Source organism: Oryctolagus cuniculus, chromosome 13 (genome assembly GCF_964237555.1).
Source record: "Oryctolagus cuniculus chromosome 13, mOryCun1.1, whole genome shotgun sequence".
Taxonomy (NCBI): domain Eukaryota; kingdom Metazoa; phylum Chordata; class Mammalia; order Lagomorpha; family Leporidae; genus Oryctolagus; species Oryctolagus cuniculus.
Genome location: NC_091444.1, coordinates 42479265 through 42506500, shown reverse-complemented (window position 1 = coordinate 42506500; position 27236 = coordinate 42479265). Strand labels below are relative to the sequence as shown.

The window sequence follows — 27236 nt, the reverse complement described above, 5'->3', positions numbered from 1 at the left end:
ACTTAGCTTTAATTCTAAGCGGGTTTGGGTTTGTTTCTAAGCTGTGTTTGACTATGGAATATTGGAACCTCTACCCTTACGCTGCTATATATGTATCACACATACATATTGCCCTTAACAAACAGGGGAGTGTAGTTAGAGCTCAGCTATAGAGTTTTAAAGGACAGTGTGGCTGTTAGGATCATAGTCATGGTAAGTGATAGTTGCTTTTTGTTTGTTTGCTTGCTTTTGATGTTCGAGATCTGAATGTAGAAATAAAGTGATGAATAGGTTCTGGGAGGTCTCCAAAGAATAAATCCTGAATAGTAATACATGTTAATTTTCAAGTGTATAGTGTGAACTAGACTCCTTACACTTGCTGTCTATTTAATCCTCAGGATAATCTTTTGAAATCAGCATTGCAATCCCTGTTTGATAAAGCATACTGGGAATGCTCCTGGTCACACAACCAGAATAGAGAGGAACTGAGTTAAAAACCAGCCCTGTGGTTCACAAGCCATTAATCCATCACAAGAATACTCTGAGCTCACCACCAGGAGTCTAGATGGATGAGAAAGCAGCTTTTCTCAGTCCCATAGAATAGAGAAGGATGAACCTGGAATGCATCTTTAAGGAGATACGGGTTGTGCACCATGAAAAGCTTAGGGGCAGCCAATGTTGTTTGCACTTTTTACTAAGATCAGGCAGAGGATGTCCTACAACAGGTCAGTGTAAATAATAATGTGGAAGGTATTATGGTGTAGTAGCTTATTTTTAGAATTTACATCTAGAAAGCCTTAGAGATTGACTCCTGCATTGTTTCCTGGTTACCTTTAGCAAATCATTTATCTTGTCTACCCCTGCTTCTTTATCCACAAAATGAGGATAATACAGTCAATTCTCATTATTCTCAGATTCAACATTTGCAAATTTTCCTACTCTCTAAAACCTATGTATAACCCCCAATCAATGCTTGCAAAATTTTGTGGTCATTTGCAGTCATGTGTAGAGCAGCAAAAAGTTTGAGTTGTCCATGTGTGTTTTCCTAGCTGAAGTTGAACAAGGTGACATTCTGCCTTCTTGTTTTGGCTCTTATACTGTAAACATGTGTCTTTTCATGGACAATTTAGTATCGAACTTTTCACATTTTTGTGCTCTTTTGATGGATATTTCTATTTAGAATGGCCCCAACCATAGTTCTGAAGTGCTGTCTAATGTTCCTTAGTGCAAAGAGACTGTGATGAGCTGTTTGCTGAGAATATGTGTGTCAGATCAGCTGCATTCAGAGATGAGTTGTGGTGCTGATGGCCATGAGTTCAGCTTTAATGAATCAGCAATATGGTACACCCAGCAAAAGGAAGAGGAAATTTGCTTATCTGTATGTGCAGTGGTCTAGTGCTAAAGTAGTATCTATAGAATGTGATAAAAACTATGGGACATAAGGAAGTATGGATAAAATGGAGGATTCATGAGATGAGTTCTAAAAAAATATTATCCCTAACTGTTCTTAATTGCAGTGGATTAAGGGCTTTGGAGTCACAGACTCAGTTTGAAATCAGCTCCTTTCTCTACTGGTTTTATGATCCTAATACTTTCAGTATCTTTTGTAGAACAAGGATTGCAGTGCTTAGTAATGGCTGAAGGTTCCCCTCTCCCCACTTAAAATTTCCCCAGTTAAAATCACTTTCTCAGATTCTAGTACTTTGTCCTAATGAATCTAAAAGCTGTAGGCTGGTGTTGTGGCTCGCTGGGTTAAGCTGCTGCCTGTGATGCTGGTATCCCATGTGAGTGCCAGTTTGAGTCCTAGCTGCTCCACTTCCCATCCAGCTCCCTATCAGTGTGCTTGGGGAAAGTGGGAGATGACTCAAGTGCCTGGGACTCTGGCACCCATGTGGGAGACCCAGATAGAGTTCTCATTTTCTGGTTTCAGCCTGGACTAGTCTGGGCCATTGTAGCCATCTGGGGAGTGAACCAGCACATGGAGGATCAATCTCTGTCTCTCTCCCTTTTCTCTGTAACTCAGCCTTTCAAATAAAATAAATCAATCTTTAAAAAAGAATATATAAGTCTCTAGAACAAGTAAATTTATTGAGTGAGCTACTCAACATCTAGCAGAGAAAGGTCTTAGGGGGAGAGATTACATGAGGGGCAGATTTTGGCAAATAGCTGAGTCACTGTTCCTAAGAGGACTATGTCACTTATGGGGATGGTGATGAGGTGCAGGTGCATTGCACAGCTGGAAGGATCCCGACATCCACAAGCAGCAGGAAAGCTATGTATGGCTGGAATGGGTTGAGAGGCTCAGGTCATAAGGTGATAAACAAAGATAATAAGACTCTGAAAGGAGAAATCTACTCACTCATTTTATTTCATAAGTTTTCCCAGAGTTGTGAAAGAAATTACTTCACTGATATAAAAACTCAGCCCATTTGGCTCAAGATAACAGTTGTGATTAAAATTTGTGCTAAACAATATTTATGTTTTGCTTCATCAAATTGCTTGATAGTTATTAATTAAATAATTACTCGAATAGAAAATGTGTCTCTTAGGAGAATTAAAAAATAATCATAAAGAACATAATTCTAGTAAGAACTATTAGCCCAAGAGTGGGGAAGCTTTGTTTTGTCTTATAGATAACAGAGATGTGATTTGGTTTTCCATCAAAATAAATGGGGTATGACACATTCCACCCTTTAAAATGCTCCGAGGCTGGTGGGATAAAAGAAAGCGATCTGCAGATGGTAAGCTGGGCAAAGGCATCTAATGAACCTAGCGTTGCTACATAGCAACAGCATTAGCATTTCATTTGTTGGAATGAATTATTTGAGTTTTTCACTTTTTCAACGGGTTTATGCACTGTTCTTTAGGCAACGGTGTAACTAATGATTAAAAAATGAACAAAGCCTTGAAAAATAAGACTTATTAACAAAGGTTACAAGACGTGAAATGATTAAATCTGTGAGAAGGTTGATGGAGCTAATTAGTCAGGATTTTCCAGTGCCTGAATGAGGACTGTCCAGAAGATAGTAACTAGCTGTTCTTTCTCTCTCTCTCCATGGAATATATTAATAGGTTTCAAAGGATGTCAACCTGAACTACAATAGGAGTTACTGGGGGTGAGTTATAGAAATAACTTCCTGTCTGTTTTGGCAGGAAAGACTAAAATGATTTGGCAAAGAAGATGTATAATCTTGTTCCTCTAAGAGTTTCCTGACACTCCTCTCAAATTAGAATCCATTCCCTTTGGCCTGGGGAATGTAGGAAAATTTTGTCTGAAGATAGGGGGCCAAATGATGTTTTGATATCTTCATTTTCACTAAGATTGGTTCCTGTACTCAGTGTAGAGTGCTTGGTGCTATAGAAGCCCACTACTATTCTAAGAGTGTATAGCTTTACTCCTTTATAGGAATAATCTTGAATTAGAAGTTAAAATGTAAAAATAACTAGTGTTGTAGCCCTGAGAAATTCTTAAAACTCATCCATTTTCCTTGCCTCCTGTAACTACAAGTTCATTATTGGCAAAAGCAATTTTATTCATACTTCCTCCCCCTTTCCCTCCTCCCTTATCCCTCTCCTCTCCCACCCTCCCTTAATCTAACCCATACAGAATGGTTACTTGAGGGAATGGTTTTATGAATAAAGATCGTACACTTTGCTCAAGAGCCTTGGCACGTGATTATAGATTAAAGCTTTCATTTTAAAAATCAGAGCAATATACAGGCATAAAAATAGAAATAGCAGCGTTATTTTAATTATTGCATGTGGAAGCATAAGAAAGATTCAAGACAAATACAGTGCTTGCAGCTTGTGGGCTTCAAGAACTGCACTCTAATTGGACCAGTGTTCATGCTGGGCCAAACAGCCATCTCTTGGGTAAACTCACAGAGGTTATTCCTGTGTCAGGTGTTGGTTGCACTGATTCTGTGCTTCTTATCATTCCACTTGCTGCCCTTTTGGTTTTGCTTTGGATCTTAAAGTTATTTACTTGCCCATCACAAATAAGCACCATGTCTTTCTAATCCTTCACTATAGAATTTACTGTGTAGTTCTTACCTACTGTTTCCAGGTGATATAAAATACAGGTGCTCCATGTAGTATATCGGACATACTTACACTAAAATAATTATCTTTAATATGAAATTAAAATTTAACTAAATGTCTGTCCTGGATTTTTTATTTGCATTAATCTGGCAACCCTATTCTGGATATTCTCATTAATTTGATGACGTTAAATGTGATTATATATATTTTTTGACAGTCAGAGTTAGACAGTGAGAGAGACAGAGAGAAAGGTTTTCCTTTTTCCTTTGGTTCACCCCACAGTGGCTGCTGCGGCCAGTGTGCTGCGTGCGGCCGGCACACTGCGCTGATCCGAAGCCAGGAGCCAGGTGCTTCTCCTAATCTCCCATGCAGGTGCAGGGCCCAAGCACTTGGGCCTTCCTCCACTGCACTCCCGGGCCACAGCAGAGACCTGGCCTGGAAGAGGAGCAACCGGGACAGAATTCGGCGCCCCAACCGGGACTAGAACCTGGGGTGCCTGCACCGCAGGCAGAAGATTAGCCTATTGAGCTGCAGTGCCGGCCTTAAATGTGATTATTTTATAATAGCAAATGGATGATGTCCATTGGAACCTCATAGTAATTAACTCAGAGAATTCCTAATGTATAACAATATGATGAAAACTCAAACTTGTACCTAGAGGGAATTAATGATTTTAGTCCACAGAACACCCTAGAGTAGAGAAGCAGAATGAGTTTAGGCTAAGCAAACCTGTGGACCAAGAGAATAATGTGGATGGACCAAACTGTAGCCTTGGTCTGGACTATGGAATTTTTTTAGTGCAATAACAAGTTTGTGATTGAATTTTTTTGCCTATGAAACTAAAAAGAAAAGAAGGTATCAGAAGGTAGGTGAGCTAGTGTGGGGAAGGTGCATGCTGATGGCTGAATGCCACTGTCTGGACGGAGTCAGGCATATATTCAGTTTTGGTAAATATTCTGAGCACACTTGAGAATAACGTGTATTCAGTTGTTTCTTCACAGAGAATTCTATAAATGTCATTGAAGTCCAGTCTGTTGACAGTGGTCAATTCTACTATATTCTTGATGATTTCCTATCTGCTTATGCTAATAATTATTGAGAGTTATTGAGATACCTGATTTAACTGCGGATTTCCATTTCTTCTTGCAGTTCCATCACTCTTGCTTCATGTATTTGAAGCTCTGTTATTAGGGGTCCACAAATTTAGGATTGATATATCCTCTCATGAAATATCTTTAATTTTTCACAAAATGATCTATTCATTCCTCAAAATAATCTTTGCTATGGAATCTACTTTACTTGATATGAGTATGGCCACTCCAGCTTTTTAAAATTAGGGTTTGCAGACTACATCTTTTCCTATGTTTTTATTTTTATTTATTTGTATCTTTATATTTATTGTGTTTCTTGTAAGCAGTCTTAGTTGATCTTGTCCAAACTAATAATCCCTACCTTTTAATTGGTTGTTTAGATCTTTTATATTAAATGTTGCTATTGATATGATTGTGTTTGAGATATCATCATGCTATTTGTTTTCTATTTCTGTCATTTGTCCTTTTTAAAAAATATTTTATTTTCATTTACTTGAAAGGTAGAGAGAGAGAGAGAGAGAGGGAGAGAGAGAGAGAGAATCTTCTATCCACTTGTTCACTCAGTGCCCATAACAACCAGGAATAGGCTAGACCAAAGTCAGGAGCCTAAAATTCCAACCAGATCTCCCACAAGGGTAATAGGGACCCAAGCACTTGAGCTGTCATCTGCTGTCTCCCAGGATGCATTAACAGGAGGCAGGATCAGAATTAGAGTGACCAGGACTCAAATCTGTCTCTCCGATAATAGTATGCAGGCATCCCTAGAGGCAGCTTAACTCCCTGTGCCATAACATCTACCTTACCACTTTTTCTTTAGTTCCCCTTTCCTCTTATTCTGCCTACTTTGCAATTCAGTATTTTTTTTTTTTTGACAGGCAGAGTTAGACAGTGAGAGAGAGAGACAGAGAGAAAGGTCTTCCTTCTGTTGGTTCACCCCTCCCCCTTGCCCAAATGGCCGCTACAGCCGGCACACTGCGCTGATCCAAAGCCAGGAGCCAGGTGCTTCTCCTGGTCTCTCATGTGGGTGCAGGGCCCAAACACTTGCCCCATCCCCCACTGCCCTCTGGGGCCACAGCAGAGAGCTGGACTGGAAGAGGAGCAACCAGGACAGAACCAGCGCCCCAACTGGGACTAGAACCCGGGGTGCCAGCGCCGCAGGCGGAGGATTACCCAAGTGAGCCGCAGCGCCTGCCTCAATTCAATATTTTTAATGCTCCATTTAATCTCCTCTGTTGGCTTAGTAAGTGTGATTCTTTGTTCTATTATTTTAGCGTTTGCTTAGGTATAGGTCTGGTTTAACAGAAGTCTTCTTACTATAGCCTAAACCCACTGAATATGCCCCCAGTCCAACGCCTTTGCTCTTTGTGGAAATTCTCTCAGGCTGATGTCACATGGCTCATTTGCCCATTTCCTTAGGTCTCTGCTCAAATGTCACTTCCTCCAAGATGCCTTTCCTGACCTCCTAATCTACGATAACTACCAAAATCTGTCCTGTTCCTCAGAGCCCTATCATCTCAGGATGCACATTTACTTGTTTATTTTCTCCTCCGCTCCGTCACCCCCCTGCCTGTATGTGTCATGAAAGAGACTTGTTTTCTTCATTGCTGAATTTCCACTGTGTAAAACACTGATATGTGAAGCCCTTTATAAATACTTGTTGAATGAGCGAATGAATGAAAGGTCCAGAATTGTGGGAAGGACAGCCATCTAGGTACGTGTGTAGGTGGGCCTGCTACAGCATCTGATCCCCAGCACGCCTTTGACGATCTAGCTGGAGAGGTGGGTACCCTCCCCTGTCACAGCTGGGACTGTGGGGAGGTTCAGCTGCTACAAAGGGTAACCGTTTCAACCAGAGAAGCAGCACACAAAGTCAATGTGGGCAAGGCTGTGCTCCTTCCCAGCCTCTCTGCACTCACATGGTCCCCAGGACACTGCTCTCTTCCTTCATATTCACCCTGCAATGACTTCTATCACAGCTCTCGGTATCTTCAGGTTCAGGGTGTCAGTCATCTTCAGTATCCAGAGATCAAAGGCGATTTTTTTCTGAAAAAGAAAAAAATAGAAATGCGCCAAGGGAAAGGAAGAGAAGAATGTGTGATAAAACAAATATGATAAATTGTGATATTTGGGGGAATGTTTTTATAAATGCCTTTTTAAAATTTTCATATTTTGCTACATTTGTGTCATATACAAATACTGTATATGTACACATAAGTTTTTTGAAAGCAGGGATATTGGTATCAAAGATGTGGGATTCATGACAACAATCGTAACATGGGGAAAGAAGGGTATATTGTTATGTATACAGTATAATTCAGAGAAGTGATATTTATAACTATATACCAAATAATATGATATCTACATAATTTTTATATTCTTTATATATTAACTTACACAATTAAGAGAAAATGTGATATTTGTCTTACTAGGTATGGCTTATTTCACTTAGCAAAACAATCCTTCTACATCGGTACAAATGTCAGGATTTCATTCTTATATTTGGTGAATCTGGGTGAAGAGCTATGAGAATTCTTTACCCTAATCTTTGCAACTTGTATGTAAGAATGAAATTTCTTTTATATAAGAGGAGAATAACTGCAGGCCTCACCCCTTCCATTCCTCCCACTAGTCTCCCTGGCTGACTGTGCCTCCAGCTCTCGTTTCTGGTTTGCCATCCGACTTTGTCCCCAGTGCCTCATTTCATTTCCCTATGGCTGAACCTTACTTACTGTTCCCTCTCCCCTCATATCCTCTTACCTAGGATCTTGCAACAATCTCTGTTGCAATCTCCTTTTCTCTTTGCTGTCTCTCCCGTTTCTCTCCAGTGAAGGAATTCTGCAAATGCTACCTTCTCTGGAGGATTCTCAGGTCCCTGATCAACAGGAAATTTCTTCTGAGAGTGGTGAGCCTATAGCACTGTGCTTTACACATTTGTTATAGAGTTTACAGCCTTGGCTTCGGTTTGATGCTGTGAAGACTTAGAAAGAAATTTGTCTTACCCATTTTTCTATCTCCCCAAACTTAGACCACCTGTGCAGCCTTACATATAAAGCTATTACACAATTACTGAATTGGGCAGATAGTTTTGAATTTTATTGTCATTGCCCTAATGACCATTTCTACAGAATCATTGTCCATCAAGCTGTTTAACTTGAATCATATTCATTTTTTACCATAACTTTCAAAAGATCCAATCAGCTAAATTCGTCTAGATTGATACTCTGATTAGCAAAGGCACAGATATGACCCAGTGTTTTGGTCTCTACAAGAAAACCACATGGGGGTATAAGTTGGTGAGCAATTACATTCAGAATAACTTAGAGAGAGCCTATGACGGTTGAAATCATGGTTCCTCTTATATTCTTGCATAGAGGTACTCATGCAGGATTTTACCTTAATAAAGCTCTCTATAAAATGACGTCACAGCTTCCTTTCTAAAGGACCCTTTATTTACCTGCTGAGTTGGGGACTAGATAATTTCTAACTTAAAAAATAAAACCTTTTATGACTTTTGATTAGCCCATTTTTACACTGTATTTTACTTATTTTTGTGAGATTCAAATCACTGGAATCAGACACAGAGATATACCTGCTGTCAGGATATGTATTTTTGAAAGGCAGAAAAGTACATGACAATTTATAAGATCTGTTCTATCGATTTTATTGCTGTGAAGGTTTCTGTTCCCTACAATATGTCTGAATTATATTAATTTGAAGAGATTGGAAGCAATATGATGTGGAATAATTAATGACACTTGTACTCTCTGGTAAAGAGCTACAGTATTTAAAGGATGAAATATTTTAGGGGCCGGCACCGCGGCTCAATAGGCTAATCCTCCACCTTGTGGCGCCAGCACACCGGGTTCTAGTCCTGGTCAGGGCGCCAGATTCTGTCCTGGTTGCCCCTCTTCCAGGCCAGCTCTCTGCTGTGGCCAGGGAGTGCAGTGGAGGATGGCCCAAGTCCTTGGGCCCTGCACCTGCATGGGAGACCAGAAGCACCTGGCTCCTGGCTTTGGATCAACGCGGTGTGCCGGCCGCAGCGCGCCGGCAGCAGCGGCCATTGGAGGGTGAACCAACGGAAAAGGAAGACTTTTCTCTCTGTCTCTCTCTCTCACTGTCCACTCTGCTGTCAAAAAAAAAAAAAAAAAAGAAAAAAAAGAAATATTTTAGGGTGCTGTTCAGTAAGCAAAATGATGTTTGATTCTGTAAGTTCTTTCCCTTTGTAAGATCAAGTTAGGATTTCCTTCATCTGTTACTTTAATCTAGTTTATGATTTATGACACCAGATTTTGTGAATTTAAACATTATGGAATTCTAAACGCTATTGACCTATCTTATAAAGGTCCATTTCCTTTTATTCTTCCTTTCTTTTTAGACTGATTTATTTATTTGAAAGTCAGAGTTACACAGAGAGGAGAGGCAGAGAGAAAGAGAGAGAGAGAGAGATCTTCCATCGTTGGTTCACTCCCCAATTGGCCACAACAGCCGGAGCTGCACCAATCCGAAGGCAGGAGCCAGGAGCTTTTTCCAGGTCTCCCACATGGTTGCAGGGGCCCAAGGACGTGAGCCACCTTCAGCTGCTTTCCCAGGCCATAGCAGAGAGCTGGATTGGAATGGAGCAACCGAGACTGGAACCAGTGGCCATATGGGATGCCAGCACTTCAGGCAGTGGCTTTACCCACTCTGCCACAGTGCCGGCCCGGAATATAAAATCAGAAATGCCTGAAAAATCCCACTACCCACGAGGCTGATATGGTGAAATCTATGAGCGTGTGAGACTATTGTAAGGCTGCTACAAAACACACCAAACACCACAGTAAGGGAAAGGGTTTATTGGGGGAAACCTGACAGACTGGAGGGAAGGGGCAAAGAAGGAAAAGAGGGAGAAGGAGAGCATAAGATAGACAGAGACAGAGAGACAGAGGGATCAGGAGACGAACAGAAAGAGCTATCCTTCTGGCTGGCGCCGTGGCTCACTAGGCTAATCCTCCACCTTGCGGCGCCGGCACACCAGGTTCTAGTCCCGGTTGGGGCGCCGGATTCTTTCCCGGTTTCCCCTCTTCCAGGCCAGCTCTCTGCTGTGGCCAGGGAGTGCAGTGGAGGATGGCCCAAGTGCTTGGGCCCTGCACCAGCATGGGAGACCAGGGGGAAGCACGTGGCTCCTGGCTTCGGAACGTGGCTGCCTTAGCAGTCACTTGGGGAGGGGGAGGTGAACCAACGGAAAAAGGAAGACTTGTCTCTCTGGCTCTCTCTCTCTCACTGTCTAACTCTATTCTTCCTTCTTGAGTTTACTGTTTTCTCTGGAAATTAGCATCACTTTCTTAAAATATTTATGATGGACACTGAAATCTGGAGAAAATCCATTTTTTACTACACTTGTATTTTCTTTATCTCAATTTTAATTTTTCTCCTTTCTTGTCTAATTTAATTTTCAAACTGCTAAGCACCATTCCACTTTGTTGTACGTTTGGATTTATCATGAATAATTGGATTCATAGGCATTTGAAATTATCTACAAAGCCTGACCTTTTTCAATGTTGAATTTTGGAAGATTCCAGAAGTTTTTGTAGCCAGAACACATGCTCCAGCACCAAAGGGAGTCCACAGATGTCTGCTGCCATTGGTGTGTCTCCCCTTATTGAAGGGCTCAGTGTAACTCCACAGATAGGGCCAAACGCCACCCAAAGGTCATGAAGACATTTTGTGCAAGACTTTGAGTCCTGTGACAGCCCAGCAAGAACCAGCGACAGACGTGACAGGTGTGTAGTCGCTGACAATAGTTTCACCAGATTCCTACAGTCCAGGGGACTTTTCTGTGTGCTGAGTCCTTGAAGTGCCCAAAGGTCTCTCAAGGTTCCTTACTGGGTCTTAAACACAGTCTAACACATAGTCCTTAAGGATACCTCACATAACTACTCCTCAAAGCTTCTTTCTAAATGCTCCCTGGTTATTCTCTTTTCTCAACACTCCTCCTCTTTCCTTGTTAAGGATGATTTGAACCTTTTTTTCTCCCTTAGGGGAGTTTGAGTAATTTGGCAGCGACTTTACAGTAAAGACAGGAAAAGGTCTTGCATGTGTTCAGAGCATTGCAGTTCTTGTCTGTTTGCTGTTAGAGAATCACGTTCTGCCTGTCATTTTCAACGCATTCTCACCCTGTTTCTTGGGCTATGGTCGTGATTCATTTCTGCTAATGATCCAACAGCATATCTTAATAGCAGTATCTTTATTTACGAGAGTACAAATTGCCATAAGATTTCTTTGTGCCCAGAAATTATACAAAACTGTTTTGTGAAATATTACATATGCACAGTAATGTTCCTCGTTCATTTCTCACTCTGGTTCTTTCCCAGGCTTTACTTCTTGCACAACTGCCAATCATTCCTACAGGTTTTTTCTGCACTGGCCTGCCACTGCCTTCATAGGTTTGCTCTCTGGCATCTCAAGAATCTATCCCCCATCCCTCCATTTGTAGATTTTTTTTTTTTAACAGTCAGAGTTAGACAAAGAGAGAGACAGAGAAAGGTCTTCCTTCCGTTGGTTCACCCTCCAAATGGCCGCCACAGCCGGTGCGCTATGCCGAGCTGAAGCCAGGAGCCAGGTGTTTCCTCCTGGTCTCCCAGTGCCATCCTCCACTGCCTTCTCCGGGCCACAGCAGAGAGCTGGACTGGAAGAGGAACAACCAGGACAGAACCGGTGCCCCAACCGGGACTAGAACCCGGTGTGCCGGTGCTGCGGGTGGAGGATTAGCCTAGTTTGCCGTGGCACCAGCCCCGTTTGTAGATTTTTAAGCCTGCTTCACCTTATAAAATAGTTTTCCACAGATACAGAAAAATCTTTTCTCTACCTGCCTACCCTGCACTGAGAGCCAAATTTCATCACCAAGGAAATGCAGCAAGGTCTACCTCCTGACATCCCTATTTATGTCAGCTGGACCACTGTCCTTCCAGGCTCAAGTCTCACACTCTTTGGTTCTGTTTCTTTATTACTGTTTCCTATTTACTTGAGAGGCATAGAGATACAGAGATAGATGATGAGGAGGATTATACATATATTTATACAGATACAGATACAGAATGCGTTCTCTCATTTGCTGGTTCACTATTCAAATGGCTGCAATGGCCAGTGTTCCACCAGGCTGAAACTGAGAATGCGATCCAAGTCTCCAAAATGGGTGGTAGGAACTCAATTACTTGAGCCCCTCCTGCTGCCTCCCAGGGTCTGCATTAACACAAAGCTGGAATAGGGAGTCAGAGGCGGGAGTCCAATCCAGGCACTCTGATGTAGAACAAAGGCATCTTAACCTCTGTGTCAAACACACACTTCTCTCCTTGAGATTTTTTTATTCCCTGGACTTCCACATCTCACTATTTTGCTAAGCCGAATTTCTAGTATGCAGCCGCCAGAGCATCTTCACGGATGTTGACGTCATAGGTTCTGATTCAGACTCCACTTCTAATTAATGGGGGATATTTTTGTGCCCCAATTTATCTTCCTACTTCTTTCTAAACATGTTACAAAACCTCTCACACTCTATATCACAAGTTTGAGTTGATTTTCTTGAATGTACAATTTCCAGCACCATCATAAATTTGTTTTATTATTTGAAATAATTATACTTACACTGCTGTTTAGAAGTCTTCAATTTCTAAAACAATGTTAACTATAAATGTGAGCAGCCATCCTGACTTTAATACAAATAACTCTAGTGTTTCACCTTGAAAAGAGTACAGACCTAGGTAAAAGGTAAATAATTACAGCACACAAACATAAATTAATAAAAGTGTGTAGCGCCTTAGTGGACAAGAAATCATTTTAAATGGGAACACCTATCAAGTGGACCTTATGCAAAGGATGAAGCAGAATGGACAAATGGTCATCTAAGGAAGTTTCTGAGAGAAATAAGCAGGACTAAAGACGAACCCTGAAGGACAGAATTGGATATGTGGCTGGAGATGCAGGAGATACAGAATCCCAACAAATGCAGGTAGAGATGGGCTACAGAAGAGTCATTTTAATAACATCGTCTCTATTTAGCTGCATTTAGAGGTCCTCTAAGTGTGAATTTGCACTTTCATTATTCATTCTCTTTGGAGTGAAAGATCCTGTAAAAATGAGGTTGTCTGAAACGAGGGTAGATTGTGTGTGTGTGTGTGTATGACAAGAACAAAAACCAAAGTAACCTAGGTCAGCATATGTTTCATAAAAATAGAAAATGGTAAAATTATGAAACAATGATGCCTTCCTCTAAACATGTATCCTTCCCTGTCAGCAAGTCTTGTCCTCCTCAGACCCCAAACGATAGGCTTACAGCTTCGGGTGGGCTTATTGGCAGCAAGCTCACTGTGGGGGTTTTGCAAATAATCAGAGAGGTTTCTTTTAAGTTTAAAATTACCCTAACCAAGAAAATCTTCTTGCGGATTTAGTCGCCAATGTCCATTACATAAATCTGTAACTTCACCTCTCACATGTCTTTGTTTTGTGCTCTCTTTTCCTTTTTTGGCTCATCCTACTTTTCTAGAACTTCCTTAAGCCTCTTATCCCAATACACATCTTTTTTCCCTGCTTCAAACACAGAAAAAGATAAACTGGTTCCGTAACATCTTTCCAAACACCACCCAAGTCTTAGCACCACAAGCATGTGAGTAATTCCTTGTACCCAAACACCCTTCCCAGGGCACCTTGTATTTAGCATGCTGGAGTGTGTGACTGTCCACCAAAATCCACTTTATATTCTCCATATCTGTCCAAGACATTTTAGTTCTCTAGCTCTATGGGCCGGCACTGTGGCATAACAGGTGGGGCTGCTGCCTGTAGTGCTGGCATCCCATATGGGCACGGGTTCGAGTCCTGGCTGCTCCACTTCTGATCCAGCTCTCTGCTGTGGCCTGGGAAAGCAGTGGAGGATGGCCCGAGTCCTTGGGCCCCTGCACCCACGTGGGATACCCAGAGGAAGCTCCTGGCTCCTGGCTTTGGATCTGCGCAGCTCCAGCTGTTGCAGCCAATTGAAGAGTGAACCAGCGAATGGAAGACCTCTCTCCTTCTCTCTCTCTCTCTCTCCCTCTCCCTCTCCCTCCCTCTCTCTCTCTCCCTCTCTCCTTCTTTCTCTCTCAGCCTCTCCTTCTCTCTCTGTGTAACTCTGACTTTCAAATAAATAAATAAATCTTTAAAAAAAGAAACTAGGGAAATTAATGTTCCACTTACACGATCATAGAATGTTGGAACTGCGAGGGAACTGTAGAGATCATCCAGTCTAACTTATTATGAGTCATTTGTTAACAGCTCCAAGGGACTCATTCACAACAGGGAAAATAAACAATTAGGGCCTTTAGAAGAACTCTATAGTAAGAAAAATTACAGGATTCCCCTACGGAAGGAAATGAAGCTCAGTGCGCTAATTTGGACAGATGCTTTAACAGCATCTCCAACACATGCAGGCACAAATGCAGGGCTCTGTTGATTCAATACAGTAGATGAGGCTTCAAATCAAACAGAGACATTTATTAAGCACAGCACCATGATTAAGACATGCCCAAGGCATCAGGGAACCAAAACGGTATTCTGGAAATGTGAAAGGCTCACACTCCAACTTACGGAACAACACCACACAGACCATACCTCTAGACAAATTATTTTCTACTCTTTTTCTTTTTCAGATTTATCTCTTTATTCAGGCCAGCATTGTGGAATACAGGGTTAAGCTGCTGCCTGCAGTATCAGCACCCTATATGGGCGCCAGTTTGCATCTTGGCTGTTCCACTTCTGATCCATCTTTCTGCTAATGTGTCTCGGAAAGCAGTGGAGGATGGCCCAAGTGCCTGAGTTCCTGCTACCCATGTGGGAGACCCTGATGGAGCTCCTGGCTGTGGCCTGGCTCAGCCCTGGCCATTGCAGTCATTTGGAGGGTGAACCAGTGGATAGAATATTATCTCTCTCATAGTGTTTTTTTAAAGATATATATATTTTTTTACCTGAAAGGCAGAATGACAAAGAAGGAGGGAGAGTGAGTGAGGGGGATCTTCCATTTTCTGTTTCACTTCCCAAATGGCTGCAATGGCCAGGGCTGAGCCAGGGCAGAGCCAGGAGCCAGGAGCTTCATCAGGGTCTCCCACTTAGGTGGCAGGGGCTCGAGTACTTGGGCCACCCACCGCTGCCTTCCCAGGTGCATTAGCAGGGAGTTAGATTGGCAGTGGAATGGGAAGACTTGACTGGTGTTCTGATATGCAATGTGGATCAGCCAGGACTTGAACCAACGCTCACATGGGATGCTGGTGTTGCAGGCAAGAAGCCTGATGCACTGTGCAACATTTCTTTTTTTTTAAATTATTTATTTGGAAAGAACAGTGACAGAGAGAGAGAGAATGAAAGAGAAAGAGAGAGAAAGAGTGAGAGAGAGAGAGGTCTTCCATCCACTGGTTCACTCCCTAGACAATAGCCCTGCCTGGACCAGGCTGAAGCCAGGAGCCAGGAACTCCAGCATGGTGTCTCACATGGGTAGCAGGAAACTGGATTAGAAATGGGGTAGCTAGGACTTGAACCAGTTTTCCAATATGGGATGCTGAAATCTCAAGTGGCAACTTAACCAGATGCACTATAATGCCAGTACTCAAATATTCTGCATTTGTAGCCTAATATGTTTGGTGCTCTACATGTTACTGAGGAAAGATATCTCTGAATAGGCTTCCGAGGGGTCTTAAAAAATCACAGTGCACAGTTTACATGAAAAAACCTTTGCTAAGGTCTTTTCAGAGCAGTAGCATTAGAATCTGACTTATTCAAGTCAGCAACTAAATTTTCTCCACACAGATGTGACAACGGCCTGGAACTTTCTACTGTATTCTAGTTCTCCATCAACAAGGCTCAGTATGCTAAGAGGTCTGTCTGAAATTGCACCAAGTGTGGTAGCCTGGAGAGGTCCTTCTGAACTTACAAATGTCAGTTATTTTTTGCCTTCTCCATGGAGCCTTTGTTGACCGCTGCACCTCAGACAGGAAAGGCCACACTCGAGTCTCTCCCTTTGGCGTCTCAGAGCTCTTCACCGAGGCTGAGTCAGGCAGTTGTTCCATACGAGGTGGCGATGCCCCCTTTGTGGTGTTGGGAAATAGTTGAGGCTATTTTGTTTGTGTGAGGAATAACAGACACTTCTGGCATTTAGCGGGCAGAAGCTAGTTCTGTTCAGTAAAGAAGTATTTTGTGTCTGTATTTTTGCATAGTTTTCACATCTAGTGACTTTTCTGGAAGTACAACTGCCATGTAAATTGAGAGGAGATGGTGTATTGTCTCGTTTGCAATGTGATCAAGAGTTTTTGGCAACTGCACTAGTGGTGTCTGAACTGCTAGTAACAGTCTCCTCTGTCACTCTGCTCTGTAGTTCTGAGTCGTGGTGATTCCATGGATGAAGGGAAGTATTTGCTTCATTACGTGTTCTGCTGTAGTCAGACTTAAGCATTCATGTATTTATTATCTTGGCATGTTACAGTCTTTTTATTCTTAACTGTATGGAAGCATCACATTGATTTTTATGAAATTATGAATGCAAAGATATATTCTCAGTGAACCGATTTTGGGAAACCGAAGAGAACATTAAAACATATATTCCAGAAAGGCAGCATTGGGCCTGATTGGTATAGGGCGGAAAGAACATGATCTTTGAGGGCACAGCTAGCTCTCCATTCATCTTTATCACTTACCAGTTTTTGAAAGTAGGAAAATTAATCCTCAAAGTCACTTTTCCTTATCTACAAAATAGATCCCTAAAATAGCAATCCTTTAATAGCCATTGTAATTTATACAAGCTCCACACCCATAGCAAATGTCAATAATTAATTTTATCTCATTAATTCATTCAACACATATTCATTGACCACATACTTTGGGCAGGCATTAGTATTGGTGTTCGTATATAAAACAGCAAACAGGGGTTATTATTATGGTGTAATGGATTAAGACGCCTCCTGCACGCCTACATCCCATAAGGGCACTGGTTCAAGTCCCAGCTGTTCTACTTCCAATCCAGATCCCTGCTAATGTGCCTGGGAAATCAGTGGAAGATGGCTCAATTCCCTCGGTCCCTGCACTCATGTGGGAAACCTGGAGGAAGCTCCTAGCTCCTGGTTTCAGTCTGGCCCAACTCCAGCCATTGCAACCATTTGGGAAGTGAATCAGTGGATGGAAGATCTCTCTGCCTCTCTCTCTCTCTGCCTCTGTAACACTGCCTTTCAAATAAATTAAATAAATCATTTTTAAAAAGCAGCAAACAACATCTGGCCTCCGGGAAGACAGATTCATTCAATGAGGCATCATGTGGTATCATCATTTTATATCAATTTGATTGCTCTTATCACATTTTATGATAGTCAATTGAAGGTATGTGATAATCTGTGCTGGATTATATGTCCCTGAAGCAGGTGTAATGTTTACTCACTTCCATCTTCTCAACAACTATCATAGTCCTCTGCCTCCAGTAGGCTGTAATGTCATCATGCATCATTTGATAACAGGGGCAGATCCTGAGAGATGCATCATTAGAAAACTTCATTGTTGGGTGAAAATTGTAGAATGTACTTACACAAATCTAGTTGGCATATCCTACTGCACACCTAGGCTTTACAGTAAATTTCTCCTAGGGTCATGATAGTCCCAACAACACAAATGCAAGAGAAAATGATGTAGTCAAGAGATACGGTAAACAGGCTATGTGTCCATGAGATGTATGAGGCCACTACTGGTGTGGACTGAACATTACATGAGGCAAATATTTTTATAGGTAAAAGGAGTACATACTAAAGTAATGATAAAAAATATGTGATAAGAGATATATAAGCCTATGTAAACATAGGCATTTATTGTCATTATCAAGTATTCTGTACTGTACATAAGTTGTGTGTGCTATGCTTTTATATGACTGGCAGTATAGCAGTTTTATTTACACTGGAATCATCACAAAACATGTGAGTAATGTATTGTACTGTGGTACAACATTAATACGTCATAGGGATTTTTTTTAGCTCCGTTATTATCTAATGAACTCAACATTGTGTATGTGATCCATTGTTGACCCAAATGGCATTATGCAGCATATGGGTGTAAATATTTTTCACTGGATTGGATTATTATATATTTTGTATATTAGGACTTTATGCATCAGAAATTCTAAGTCTTATAATTAAGTTTAAATACTAAAAACATTCCTAATGAAGATGGTGAGGATGGAGAATATTCTGTGCAAGATGCCATTATGTTATTTACAGCCCAGCTTTCTTCTGCATAGTTCTTCCTTAGGCTCAGTGACACAAGGCCACACTTCAGTTCTACCATGGCTGGTTCCTTACAAGGAAGTGAGTCTGTGGAGCTGGGGTGATATGTTTACTTTGAGCCTGCACAGACCTCCCTCTGGACTGTGTTCAGTGCTTGCTCCAACCACCCCACATCAAATACCAGGAATTATGCAGGATTCTTTCCCATGTAGGAACCAGTAACTCTACCTAGGTCTTCCACATGGTAATAGGTACCTAAGTACCCAGACCATCTTCCCCTGCCTTCCCAGGCACATCAGCAGGAAGCTGGATTAGAAGCAGAGCAGCTAGGACTCAAACTGACACTCAAATATGGGATGCCAGTGTTTCAAACAGTGGCTTAAACTTCTGCACCACAAACTTCCCTGTAAATGTTTATTTTTTAAGATACTTCTTACAGAACTTTCATATTCTTATGTATTCTAGCACGAAGTAGTAAACTTAATTTTTACATATAGGAGCATTATTCCTTCGATCCTGTTAATCTAAACTTTCACTTTTCATTAGGTTGTTTGCAGAATTTCAAATATCAATAAAATTATTATTTTTTTCTCTGTGCAATATATTTTCCCTCAATAATGAAAAAATGTCCATGCATGCATTGGTATCTCTATTCTTAAGTTGCAAGAACATCTTGGAACTAAAATATGCTTAATTTTATTGGGGTTGTATTTGAATTTCTTTAGGAAAAACCTCAGAAGAGATCCCATAGAAGCAAGAGATATATGCATTTGGTTGGTTTTTTTTCCATATATCTATTATGGAATATTTTCTTTGTATAACATTCAAACTGTGAAGCAAAGTTTCTGCTGGACTAGTTTCTGGCATTTACGATTTTTACATAGCTGTTACAAATCCATTGATATATAATGGTGTGATTTGTGCCTGGTCTTTATGCATTTCCTGAAGCTATTTTCCATAATACATATTTTAATAGAATAATTTTATTCCTTTTTATTTATATGCTAGATTATCTTTTTGATATATACTCATAGTTTAAAAAATGTGTGAGTATTTCATTGCATGATCTCAGTTGTCTGTGGAATCTAAAACAGTTGAACTCACAGAAGTAAGACAGGGGTTTCCAGAGGCTAGGGGAATAAAGTAGGTGGGGAAAAGGGAAACAAGAGTTAAAGGTACAAAATTTCACTAAACAAAAGGTATATATTTCCATAGTCTATTTCACTGAATGGTGAATATAGTCAATAATCATGCATTATATATTTCAAAATCATTAAAAGAGTATATTGTGAATGCTCTCACCATGAAAATGATAAGTATGTGAGATCATGATATCTCAATTAGCTTGATTTAATCATTCAAAAATATAAATAAATATCAAAAATCATAGTGGGGGGCTGGTGCTGTGGCACAGTAGGCTAAGCTTCCACCTGCAGTGCCAGCAGCCTATATGGGCACCAATTCGTGTCCTGGCTGCTCCTCTTCTGATTCAGCTCTCTGCTATGGCCTGGGGAAGTAATAGAAGATGGTCCAAGTGCTTGGGCCCCTGCATCCACATGGGAGCTCAGAAGTTCCTGGCTCCTGGCTTTGGATGGGGCCAGCTCTGGACACTGCAGCCATTTGGGGAGTAAACCAGCAGATGGAACACCTTTCTCTCTGTCTCTCCTTCTTTCTGTCTGTAACTCTAACTCTCATATAAATAAATAAAAGCTTAAAAAATCATAGGGAATCCCATGCATATAATTGTTAATTAAATATAAAATTTAAGGGGTTGGCGCTACGATGTAGTGAGTAATGCCACCACCTTCAGTGCCAGCATCCTATTTGGGTGCTGGTTTGAGTCCCAGCTGCTCCACTTCTGATCCAGCTCCCTGCTGATGGCCTGGGAAAGCAATAAAAGATGGACCAAGTTCTTGGGTCCCTGCACTCACATGGAAGACCCAGAAGAAATTCCTGGCTCCTGGCTTCGGATTGGCACAGCTCTGTCCATTGTAGCCATTTGGGGGAGTGAACCAGTGGATATAAGATCTCTCTCTTTCTCTCTCTCTGTCTCTCCCTCTCACTCTATAACTCTGCCTTTCAAATAAAATACATAAATCTTTAAAAAAATTTAAAATATATCACAATCTCTTTATTTATATATTATTGTGTTACAGGATATTACTCTTAATATCTTTACTGTCTATAGAACTATTGCTAATTCTTTAAAATTTTCTTTTATAAGATGTTCAGTTTTATTTACTTTAATAACTTCCTGTTCTGGTATATTACACTAATATATGCAAATAACTGTAAATGATTATCATTTTAAAAGATCTATGTTTTTGACCTCAGGTTGAAATCTTAGCTATTCAGTGTTATACATGTTGATTCTTTCACATGAGTTAGTATTATCATCTGACTCGTTTCTGTTTAATGCAATCAAAATGATTTTTTAAGATAGGACTCAGGTATTGCCTCTGTCATAACTTTGACATTCATCCATTCAGTAATTCCATAAGATTTATTTCATGACTATTATGTCATATGCCCAGTTTTAAGTGTTTAGTGATTCAATAGTGAGGGAAAACAAACAGGCAGGCTCTGTTCCCATGGATGATATTAACCTAGTAAACACATTTTTAAATAGATAACCTCAGATAGAGAAAGGAGCACAGAGGACAGGAAAGGACTCTATGAATAAAGATGTTGAGGAGATAGGACTTGAATTAGCCTTTGATTCACAGTGTAATAATAAAAGCTCAAACCCAACTGTCTGACACTGAAGTCTGACATGATTCTAATGGGTTGCTTGTTACAATGGGTGCAGTAAGTTCTCTCATTTATGTATGTCGGATTCTTCACACGGTGGTTTAGCTGCTCCTTCTCTGGAGCACGATGTCCATTTCCCCTTCCTTGAATCTGGGCTGGCCTGTGACTTGCTTTGACCACTCTGGGAGGAGTACCACTATGCAAATTCTGGAATGCAGGGTTCAGAGGCGTAGCAGCCCTCACTCTCATCCTCTGGACTGTGGCCTGATCATCAGCATTTAAAGAAGCCTGGTGTAGCCTACTGGACGAAGACAGGTTACATAGAAGAGAACTGAGGCTTCCCGGCTAACAGCCACAACCAACTGCCTGCAGGTAAAGATTCAGACCATCCAATCCTATGTAATAGTATGCTGCAAGCTGATTGCAGCTCCGTGAGTGACTTCACATCATGTTGGCAGAAAAACATCCCAGCTGATATTAATCCAAATGGCTGAGCTGCAGAATCACGAGCTATTAAGTGTTATTTTAAACCACAAACTGTGAAGCAGCTTGTTACCCAGTAGAGGTAGCAGAAACAAAAGCGCTCTACTTTTCTGAGGGGCTTTTAAATTGAGGTCCATTAAACCCTAGCCAAGCCTGGAATGAACATTTGAGGAGTTACAAGTTCCATAAAGTTTTTATTTTTGTTTGTATTTTGATAACATTATTTTATGAACTTAAGCTCAATGTCAATGACAATTCACACTGGAAAGGTATTTTTTCTGCTTAAAAATTTAGATTTTTAAAAAGAATTTTATTTATCTTCTTTATTTGAGAGGCAGAAAGACATAAAAAGAGAGAAAACCAGACATATAGAAAGCTTCCATCTGCAGGCTCATTTCCTAAATGCCGTTAATGGCAGGAGATGGGCCACACTGAAGCCATGTCTCAACTCTGCGATTTTGTGACCGCTCTCTTTCTACTCTGCTTCACTCTTAAAGTATGGGACAGATCTTTCCTCAACTCCCCCCAGTATAACTAGCACAAGGTGATAATCTTTCAGAAAACAGAGATGATAGCATCTAGGAATCACCATAGTGGAAGATAAAGTTTACAATTTGATAATTACTCTTACAATTAGATTTTTCTCCCGTTGAAAACCAACACTCACTCCTTAGTGCTTGGAATCCACTATCAGGTATCTCTCTTCAAGTTCTAACCCATTGCTATTTGGGAGATTGCTGTTTGTCACCTCCAGCATTCCCTATATCTTCTCTTCTTCTAATTCCCATAACCCTATAACTTCTTGTAGCCAGAATCCCCTGGAAGTAACTCAAAGCATCCATTAATATCATTAAAATCTGTACAGAGTAACATCCGGCCATGCAGTCTCAATCCTTGACCAACCTGCTTGAAGTTTGTGCTGGTCTATTGCTCTAAGAGTCCTGAGAGGTGGATTCTTAGCTGACAACTGCATGGTAAAAATGGTTAAACAACATGTGCCATAACGAAGTGGCCCAGAGATATCTGCTGGCTTCTGAACTGCCAGTCTGACAGAAAAGCTGAGGTCTAACCTCAGAGCTTCCTATTACCATGCTGTATTTGGATCAATATTTTTCTAGACTATGCCTCATGTTACAGATGCCCACTGAAACATGTGAAAATCCATCATCAGATATTTCCTCTTGGAAAGTTACAAACCCTACTGGCAAAGGATCTAAAAATGCTGAAGTAAAGAACTATTTTACCTTTGTTTATTTGATCATTTCATAGATTTATTTGACCATGGTTCCCCTAAACATTACTAGAATGTAGCGCTTATGGAGTGGGAACTGCTGCCACAGACTATGTGTCAAACCTGAGTGCACCTGCTCCATTATCCTCCCTGGTCTTTATTTTGTCTCTCTTTGGCAAAAGATTCCTAGTCTGGATTCCACCCATAACTTTTTCTTGTTCTCCCTGGCAGGTTATGCCCTCTTTTGAAGAGTGCAGCTCAAGCAGACGTCTTCTTGTTTTGTGATTCCTCTAACACAAAACCTTCTTTGTTCCAAGTTCTGTCTCTCCAGTGAGAGTGTAAGTTTACCCAGGGCAGTGCTGGTGCAGAACTGACAGGGACTCAGGAAAAAGCCTGTTAATTAGATGAGCTCATGTGTTCATTCAACAAATAACTATTATGTGATTTCTCCATGCTCAACACACATCTTAGTGTCCTAACTCCAGAGAGCAAGAGGAAGAAAAAGGCCTGCCCTCCTGAAGTTTATATTCTAGTGATGGATCCAGATAATAGGCATTGGACATGATAAGCAAGTTGGTAAAAACAACGTATTGACACACAGAACATTAAATGGATGATCTTTTCTCTTATAATCCCATGTTACTTTGAAAAGTACCATATAGATTCAATTTATTTCTGGCTAAACCCCCAGATTTTCGTTTCTAGGTTTAGTAGACCATTATCCAGCTTGTAAAAATTTGAGCTGTGATACTAAAACAATACATACAAGAAAACCAAAATGCTGATTATCTTTTACAACATGACTATTGTAATTAGAGAAAGAAATAAGCTAATGCAGCCGGCACCCCAGCTCACTAGGCTAATCCTCCACCTGCGCCGGCACCCAGGGTTCTAGTCCTAGTTGGGGCGCCGGATTGTGTCCCGGTTGCTCCTCTTCCTGTCCAGCTCTCTGCTGTGGCCTGGGAGTGCAGTGGAGGATGGCCCAAGTGCTTGGGCCCTGCACCTGCATGGGAGACCAGGAGAAGTACCTGGCTCCTGGCTTCAGATCAGCACGGTGTGCTGGCCACAGTGTGCTGGCCGCAGCAGCCATTGGAGGGTGAACCAACGGTAAGGGAAGACCTTTTTCTCTGTCTCTCTCTCTCACTGTCCACTCTGCCTGTCAAAATAAAAATAAAAGAAGAGAAGAGAAGAGAAGAGAAGAGAAGAGAAGAGAAGAGAAGAGAAGAGAAAAGGAAAGAAAAGAAAAGAAAAGAAAAGAAAAGAAAAGAAAAGAAAAGAAAAGAAGAGAAAAAGAAGCTAATGCAAAAATTAAAGGGGAGAAATGGGTGGGTAAAGGTTAAGGTGCTGCTTGGGACACCTGCATCCCAGATTGGCTACTCCACTTCCAACCCAGTTTCATGTTAATGCATCTTGGGAGGCATCAAATGATGGCTCAAGTATTTGGACCCCTGCCACCTATGTAGGAGGCCCAGGTGGGAATTCCAAGCTTTGGAATTCCAGGCTTTGGCCTGGCCCAGCCCTGGCTGTGGTTGGCATTTGGGGAGTAAACCAGTAGATGGAAGTGCTCTTGCGCGCGCTCTCTCTCTCCCTCTCTCTCTCCTTTTCAAGTGGCTGAAAATAATTATGGATCGCTATTGAGAAAAGTTGACCAATTGGTCCACTATGTCTTAAAACGGAGATGAGATGCTTCCTATAATGCACGTTTGATTGTTTCTGTCATCTTTTTTTTAAATTATATTTTTATTCAAAAGAGTTATATATAGAGAGGGAGAGAAAAAGAGGGAGAGATCTTCCATTCACTGGTTCACTTCCCAAATGAACACAAAGTCTGGGACTGAAGCCAGGAGCCAGGAGCTTCATCTGGTATCCCACATAGGTTGCAGGGGCCCAAATACTTGGGCCATCCTCTGTTGTTTTCCCTAGGTACATTGGCAAGAATCAGAAGTGGAGTAGCACTATTTGAACAGGCATTCATATGGGATGCTGGTGTGGTAGGCTGCAGTTTTTCCTGCTATACCACCACACCAGCCCCATTTCTGTCATCTTGAAGCTCTCTTGAGATCCTAAGTTCTGGAAGTATATTATTTTTGCTTCCTCTTACTTGACCATTTACTCTACTCTTTTGTAAAAAACAAAACAAAACAAAAACAAACTGAGAAACAAGAAAAGGGGGAAAAGAAAGAAAGAAAACATATTTAATTCCCGGCCACTTTATAGCTTCCAGCGTCATTATGGTTTGCTACCACTCTCTTCTTCTGTCAATGTCATTCACCAGCCTCTTGTTTTCTCTCCCTCAAGCATCTGAGACTTGCCAGTTGGTTCACAGTCTTCCTCTCTACTCTAAGGCCATAACTATCCTGAGTGATTTCAACATGTGCATGACCTCCTAACAGCTTGTCTCTCGGTTCCCTGTAGTTTAGTTTCTGATAGCTTCCACTTCCATGCAGGCACCCACCCCCGACTGTCACACTGTGTGCTCTCTGGTCAGACACTGCCCTACCTCTGCCACCATCAACCTAAGCATCCCACTTTGGACTCCAGCCTCCTCTTCTAGCTGCCTGCATTACTAATCCTGCCATGATTATTTCTCAGTCTCATCAGGACCCTCAACCTACAGAGACCTTTGCTCTCTCCTAGTCTAGCTGTCTTTTGCTTTCTCACCCTCCCTAGCAAACTTAGATTCCAGAGCTATCCATTAAGTGGCTGCCCTGACAGCTTTTTTTGTTCTAGCAATCTTGGATCTTACTATTCTCCAACCTCCCCTTTCCCCAAATACACCCATGCATGAGCCACTGAGCCATGCTAGGGAAGATTGCAGCAAATGTCAGATTAAGAGTCATTAACATTCATGGTCATTCAAGTATGTCTCATATACGGCTTCAAAATCCTGTTATTTCTGATCAGTTTCCTCCCTCCTCCCTCAATCCACAACATTTATCATTTAAACACTCTCAAGTCTCTTGTATTGCTTTTATTGATGGTTCATTTCATCCGACTAACACTCTCTCTTTTTCTTTTTCACAAATTTCTTGAATGAAACTTCCCTGCATTTGTTTGGCTACCCCCTACTCTTTTTGCTAACCTCACACTCACTGCTTATCTCACTCCAATCTGACTCCTTCACCCCACCAATTTATTAATAAAAAATAGCTCTTAGTGAGGACTCAGTGAGGATACCTATGCATGAAATTCAGTGGAAATTTTAAATATTTAACTTCCTAGTCTTTTCAGTAAACTTTAACTTTCTTGATGATTCTATTACTCTTTTAAAATGATAGCTTGATATATAATTCACACTGCAGATAAGTCACTTATATAAAGTGAAAAATTTAATGATTTTTAGGATTTTCAAAGTTTTTGCAATCATCACTGAAATCATTTTTAGTACACTTTCATCACCCGTAACCATTAGCAATCACTCCTCACAATACCTAGACTAGCGGTCCTTGGCAACCATCAACCTACTTTCTGTCCCTGTGGATTTGCCTATTTTGTGTATGTCACATAAGTAAAGTTATACATATATGATCCTTATGAGTGGCTTCTTCATTTGGCAGGATATTTTCAATGTTTATCCATACTGTAGCAGGTATCAGTAGCTCATTTCTTTTTATAGTCAAATAGTATTTCATTGTAGGATATATGATATTGTTTGGTTATTCATCAACTGATGGATATTTGAGGTGATTCCAATGTTTGCTATTTTAAATAATTCTTCTATGAATATTCATTTTCAGCTTTTGTGTACACTTTTTTTTAAAAGATTTATTTATTTATTTGAAAGTCAGAGTTACACAGAAAGTGGAGAGGCAGAGAGAGAGAGAGAGAGAGAGAAAGAGAGAGAGAGGTCTTCCATCCACTGGTTCACTCCCCAATTGGCCGCAATGGCTGGAGCTGCGCCAATCTGAAGCCAGGAGCCAGGAGATTCTTCTGGGTCTCCCACGCAAGTGCAGGGGCCTAAGGACTCGGGCCATCTTCCACTGTTTTCCCAGGCCATAGCAGAGAGATAGATCAGAAATGGAGCAGTAGGGTCTCAAACCAGCACCCATATGAGATGCCGGCACTTCAGGCCAGGGCGTTAACCCGCTGTGCCACAGTGCGGGCCCCATGCGCACATGTTTTTATTTCTCTTGGACACGCACCTTGGAGTGGAATTGATGGCTCACGAGGTAATTCCATGTTTGACCATTTGAAGAACTACAGATGTTTTTCCAAAGTGGCCACATCTTTTTGTATCCACATGAATTCATGTCTGAGGGTTCTATTTCTGCACGCCGTGCCCACATGCATTTTATCCCATTTTTTGATTCTAGTCTTCTCAATAGATGTGAGGTAGAATCTCACTGTGGTTCTACAGTTCCTGACTAATGACATTGGGAACCTATTGGCCATTGGTAAAAATTCCTT

At 41.2% G+C, this 27236-nt stretch overlaps 1 long non-coding RNA gene across 1 annotated transcript in view; it reads right to left on the bottom strand.

The window, feature by feature from the left end:
* Window positions 1-27236, bottom strand: part of LOC127483445 (uncharacterized) — a 56193-nt gene that overhangs the window by 5121 nt on the left and 23836 nt on the right. The window contains exon 3 of the long non-coding RNA XR_007909670.2: window positions 7028-7154. This is a non-coding gene — a long non-coding RNA (uncharacterized lncRNA). The remainder of the gene's footprint in view (window positions 1-7027; window positions 7155-27236) is intronic.